The 6,609-nt window shown below is 43.1% G+C and overlaps 1 long non-coding RNA gene across 1 annotated transcript in view; it reads left to right on the forward strand.

Annotated features, from left to right (window-relative positions):
• Positions 1-5,518, forward strand: part of LOC122565086 — a 16,717-nt gene extending 11,199 nt beyond the window's left edge. The window contains exon 3 of the long non-coding RNA XR_006316076.1: positions 5,444-5,518. This is a non-coding gene — a long non-coding RNA (uncharacterized LOC122565086). The remainder of the gene's footprint in view (positions 1-5,443) is intronic.
• The last annotated feature ends 1,091 nt before the right edge of the window (positions 5,519-6,609 follow it).

A 6,609-nucleotide genomic window follows, 5' to 3' on the forward strand; every position in this document is an offset into this window, starting at 1 on the left:
GTGTGTGGCTACTAAGGATAGCGACCAGCTATCCTTAGTAGCCACACACGCAGATGACAAGCAACATGAATTCGACTGGGACAACATTACTATTATAGGACAAGCCAAACAGAGAACAGCCAGGGAATTCCTCGAGGCATGGCACTCATCCACAGATTCAATCAATAAGCACATCGACCTGGACCCAATATATGGCCACTGCAGCGAACAGCTGGAACTGACAACCAGAAGCGGCAGATTCAAACCACTACAAATGCTGGAGGAAAGATCACAGAAGCGCTTTACAGGAGGCTCCCAAGCACTGAGGATGTCAACTAGACAGGGGATGAAACGTCTGCAACACAAATTCCCAGCTCGGCGAACAGAACTACAACAATGAGCACCCAAGCTACAAATCTTCTCACAAACTTTGATCATAGAGTCATAAAGCATGGAAATAGACACTACGGTCCAACCAGACCATGCTTGTCATAATCGGAGAAAGTGAGGACTGCAGATGCTGGACGTCAGAGTCGAAAAAGCACAGCGGGTCAGGCAGCAACTGAGGAGCAGGAGAGTCGATGGTTTGGACATAAGCCCCTCATCAGGAATCATGCCTATCATAATCCCAAACTAAACTAGTCCCAGCTGCCTGCACTTGGCCCATATCCCTCCAAATATTTCCTATTCATGTAATTATTGAAATTATTTTTAATGTTGTAATGTATTTACATTCACTACATCCTGTGGAAGTTCATTCCACACATGGACCATTCTCTGTAAAAAAATGCAACTCATGTCTTTTTTAAATCTTTCTCCTCTCACCTCAAAGTATGTCCTTTCATCTTGAAATCCTCAAACGTAGGGAAAAGGGACTTGCTTTTCACCTGATCTATACCCCTCATTGTTTTATAAATTTCTCTAGGGTCACCTCTCAACCTCCTATTCTCCAGTGAAAAAGGTCCCAGCCTATCCTGCCTCTCTTACTCAAACCTTCCATTCCCAGCAAAGTTCTGGTAATTCCCTTCTGAATCTTCTCCAGCTTAATAATATCCTTCGTATATCAATGCAACCAGAACTAGACACATACTCCAAAAGAGGGCTCAACAATATCCTGTATAGAGTCAATAAAATGTGGAGTTGGAAAAACACAGCAGGTCAAGCAGCAGCAGAGAAGCAGGAGAGTCGGTATTTCAGGCATTGAGTCCTGATGAAGGGTCCTTCCTGAAACACTGACTCTCCTGCTCTTCTGATGCTGCTTGATCTGCTGTGCTTTTTCCAGCTCCACATTTAATCGACTCTGACTTTCCAGCTTCTGCAATCCTCACTATCTCCAATGTCCTGGACAACTTCAGCATGATATCCTGTACGGAAAGGTCTGAGCAATGAAAAAAATGAAAAATACTTGAAAAGTCTCTTCACCCATACCAATGCCCTGGGTTCTTGAAGTTGGAAGTTGCTGCCAATTCCACTTGTTTAGGGGGACGGAGGAGTAATCACATTGCCCTCAGATTCCCGGGTGCTCACGAAGCCGTGGTTGAATGAGTCCAGCATTAATCATCAATGACCAGGAGAGTCAATTGAACCCATAGCTTCAGGCCCAGGGCTGCATCTCCTGCTGCAGCAATTTGCTTAAACTCAGTCGAAATTAGTTTCAAATCAATGTCAATTACAACTCAGGCTTTAAAAGTTTGCAGGGCGAAGCAAAAATGTTCAGAGTGATTAAAATCAATTACTGTGGAAAATTTTTAAAGTTTCAGATCATCTTACCAGCCACAGTCTGAAGAAGGGGGAAGGTGTAGTCCAGCACAGCCAATACATTGAGGTGACATTGATCCAGTTCCACTCATGAATCGATCACGATTGATTATGCTTTATTCTCTTCAAAACCTCCTGTTGTAATTTTAACATTATCATCAAACTAAACAGTTTTCTAATTGTTTTTCTTAGTCTATGGCAAGACTTTTTATTTTGGGGTTCGAGTTTCTTAGCGATCATATAGGGGCCTGAATGATGTGGGCAATGGCAGGATATGTGGCAGAGTTGTACGGGAAATCCAGTGAGGCCCAGTCCGACTCCAGGAAAAACTCACTGCATATTTTGAGCAAATTCCGGGCGTTGAGGTGAGATTCTATCAAGGCAGTGGCAAATTGCCTTTTAAAGGAGCATATTGCTTATTAATGACCTTATTAACTGTACATCTCAAACTGGGCACATTCAGGGGATACGTCAAACACAGCAGACACCTCAAAGCTGGAGCAACACCATCAATGCTGCCTGCGCAAGTTCCTGTGAATCCACAGGAGGAGAGAAGAAACTCCAGCTTCTTTGACCAGGCCAACATCCCCAGCATCGAGGCACTGCCCACCCTTGATTGGTTGTAATGGGCTGGGCACGTTGTCCGCATGACTGACACAAGACTTCCCAAGCAGCTGCTCTCCCAGCTCGGAAATGGTAGGCGAGCCCCAGGTGGACAGGGGAAGTGCTTCAGGGATACCCTTAAGGCCTCACTGGCAGAGTGCAGCATTTCCCACAGACACCTGGGAATCACTGGCCTAAGACTATCCAAATGGAGGAGGGGCATCTGGGAATGCATTGAGCATCTCAGAAAAAAGTAGAATCCAGGTCAAAACAGCGAAAGAAGTGTTCTGCCACATCAATGCCCCACCCATTCCTTCTCGTGACCACCTTTTGCCCCCAAGTGAAACAGAATCTGTGGAAGTCACATTGAACCATACAGCCACATACGGACTCATCCTGAAAGTGGAAGAGAGTCATCCTTGTCTGGGAGGGACCACCATTGAGAATGAATGAGTGGGCAATCACAATGGTCTGTCCTGAAACTCCATGACTAGCAGTCAGGGAATCGCGGATTGTCAGTCAGGGAGCTGCACAGAGTGATCAAGGATCTGGTCATCACACTTTAGGGTGCTGTCTTTTGAAGAAGCTCAGAGATCTGGGGCAAATGCAGTCTATTCATTGATGGTGAGAAGTAGCAAGGAGGGGCTGTAGGGACAAGTAAAGCTCACTGCCAGAAAGGAGGTGCAGCAATCAAGGCTGATAGGGGAAAAGCAGAGGCATGTGTTGAAACAGGGACAAGGATGGTGGTGGGGGAAATCATCAAGGTATGACAGGGTACTGCAGAAGAGCACTGAAGGGTACAGTAGGGTATGGGAGGGGCGAAATTAACAGTGACCATCACCATGGCTTTCATGGTCATGGATAATTTAAAGGACACCGTTAATGTGTATTGTTGGGACTGAGGGACAAGGAAAAAGTTGAGTCAAAGTTTAATGTTGTGAGTCTCCACATAGGGTGATTGGTGGGAACGAGCTGTCAGAATAATGCAAAATAAAACAGGACATGGAGACCCTGGGGAGTACAGGGCAACCAGACAGAGGCCAGTGGGAATTCTTCTGAGTTCCCAGCCAGCTCCTGCTGTTCACAAGATGCTAACTATGACTGAAAATGACTGGGACAGACTCCTGGGTGAGTGGAGTAAGTATCAATGTGACAGGGAAGTGCTGGATGCTGGGACATTGAGAGGACAAATAGATGAATGCATTCAGACAGAAGGTGCTTAGGATCCAAATGTTGTTCAAAAGCGAGTTGCACCATGCCATTGGTGCTTGCAAATTCAACACTGGCAGCTCTATGAAGGAAAAATCAAAAGCAATGACTTAAAAGAGAAGGGGTTGGCAAAAAGTGAGCCACATTTGATACCACTTCATCATCTGTTATTGTAAGTTTACAATTGACTGTACTGAATACAATGATAAGTTTCATGGTTGATGTGGGTTTGGGATGAGAGGGGATTTGGAATACAGCAGACACTCCCTTGTTAAAGTAATGTGTTGGTCACTCAGCTGACCCAGCACCTTCACCGAGTTGGTGCACACACTGAGGCTGGAACTGAATGAATGATGGAGACATGGCCCTGATTATTGGGGCCCTGCATATCTCAGTGGTTGGAGGAGTGTGTGCAACCCTCATCTGCAGAGTATACCAGCACTGCCTGCTCTTCGAACCTGTTTTGCTCCTTCCTTACTAAACATAGGTCTTTGTTAGCAGGAGCTCTGCACCCATCCACTGGTGGGATACTGCTGATGCACCCTATTAATTTTTACTAAAACATTACTCATTCAAATTTAGTAGATCTTCATTTTTAGCACAAAAGTCATTTTTGTACACAATATATTGTATCAAATAGTTGTCACACTTAGCCAATTCCATTATCTCATCCAACCTTCCTTGCCATCCCCATCCCGGCCATCCCACCCTTTCAGAAACAATCTCGCCAGCCTGGGGAACTGTTGTTCACTTCCTGTAGCTTCCATTATGTCACCCTCCAGGAAGCTCCCTACTGCATCACCACACCCACCGATAAGTGGCAACCATATGTACCCCCGCCTTTCAGATGCCCCATCTACCTTCACATGAATTGGGCAATGCCCAACAAATATACACTAACAACAGATGTGCTCCTTAAACTAATCAATTGCAAAGACAACTGCATTTTCTTATTGGTATTATTAAAGATTTTCTTGACAAGTTCAATACCACAACTTCTGACACTCCGTGAGAATCATTACGCAATTCTTTCTTTTTGTGTGACATATATATTCATCAATGATGCTGCTGCTGCTTCTTTTCATCTCTTTTGCCTTGTACTTTTCACCTCATTGTCTTTGGTAATGCACAATGAGCATCTAACCTATGCCAAGTTCTTGAATAGAAACCGCAGCCCTTTTCACAATGGTTTTGATCAAAAGCTGACTTCATTCAGCTGAAAAACATTTCAACAGAATTGCCAACCAACTTAGATTGGTCTCCAGAAAATCTTATATCAGCTGAAATCAAACACGACGAAATGCCACTTCCCAATTATGCATTGACTAGAAATGACCTCGCTATATAATGTCACTGTGTCATTCATTTAATTAAGTAGTTTAGTTACAGATAAACTGTGGCCAAAAACCGCAGCATTGTATACCACCTCTCTGAACAACCATTGTTCCATAAAAACTGCCCTGATAAATGAAAAGAACTGGATCTTCTCTGTAATGTGTAGCCGCATTTGTCAAGCATGTAATCTCCCAGGAAAAGATGTCAATTAGGATTGCAATAAAACAAACAGTAAGTGCTTCCATTAGTTCAGGAATCCCATACATCCAGGATGATCATGAACTGTGATTTGACAGGAGCTGAGAAAAAATCAATGATATCTGCAATAATGGAAAACCTTTAGTGAATGTGACGCTTCAAAGAATTATAGTGATTGGGATAGATATCATAAACATGTAAACATGTCAGCAGCCTGCAAAGAGAAGACATGACAAAAATCCTTCAGTACTTGGCAATAAATCAAAGCGTAGTAGGAAGAGTGACTCTTGAAAGAGTCTATTAGTAATATTACTGAAAATCATTTGATCTCTTATCTTTGCGATATTTCTTACCCCTTCAGGTTCCCCTCTAAGTCCTGATATGGAAATATATGGCCATTCCTTCACTGACGCTGGGTCAAATCCTTGGAATCCCCTCCCTAAAGACATTGTGGGTTAACCCACAGCAGGTGGACCGCAGCAGTTCAAGAAGGCAGCTCACCACTACCGTCTCAAGGAGAAAGTGAGGTCTGCAGATGCTGAAGATCAGAGCTGAAAATGTGTTGCTGGAAAAGCGCAGCAGGTCAGGCAGCATCCAAGGAGCAGGAGAATCGACGTTTCGGGCATAAGCCCTTCCTCATTCCTGAAGAAGGGCTTATGCCCGAAACGTCGATTCTCCTGTTCTCTGGATGCTGCCTGACCTGCTGCGCTTTTCCAGCAACACATTTTCAGCACTACTGTCTCAAGGGCAACTAGGGACGGGCAATAAATGCTGGGCCCTGCCAGTGAAGTACACATGCCACAAAACAAATAAATAAATATTTGCAAAAACTCAGCTGAATTCACTATTTAAATTCCTTCATAGTTGGTAATCCAAATTCTGCGAATCACCCTAAAGCCACAAGTTCATGAATCCATTCTAACCCTTTCAATTGATCTTGTAATCCAGTTCAATGGTCTTACCCATTACTATTCCTGTCAACATGGTTTGCCTGATCCACACAATAAGCTTTTGAATTGTTAACCTCTATTCTCTTTGTAGTTCACTCTTTGCCAAAATAAACAATTTAGATTTTTCAAACACTTGCACAATTTTTAAATGTTAAATTATTTCAAAATCTCTTTTCCACAGAGAACAAATCTAAGCTTTACAACATTCCTCAATTGCATACTGTTGTGAAACATTTTAGATATTTCTTATAATAATGTCTAGCTTTAATGTAAGCACTTAACAAGTGAAGTACATAGAACTACTCAAAGTTCAGAGATTCCAGCCTGGATTTTCACCAAGACACTCTGATTCCAGAGTCTTATAAAAATGGTGGCTGGTTCCTATTCCCAGGTTTTGTGATACCAGGCTTTCAAAGGGTGTTTTTTAAGAGCATGGGCTAATTTGCATCAGGAACCTGCATCCAACCGGTACAGAATGAACAAACTCTGCAGTAACAACAATATGTCTAAATGAAAAAAAGTTTGTAAAAGTTGTCATTTATTTATTATTCACTGTATTAAAACACAACCTTTAATG

This window comes from Chiloscyllium plagiosum, chromosome 31, assembly GCF_004010195.1.
Source record: "Chiloscyllium plagiosum isolate BGI_BamShark_2017 chromosome 31, ASM401019v2, whole genome shotgun sequence".
Taxonomy (NCBI): Eukaryota; Metazoa; Chordata; class Chondrichthyes; order Orectolobiformes; family Hemiscylliidae; genus Chiloscyllium; species Chiloscyllium plagiosum.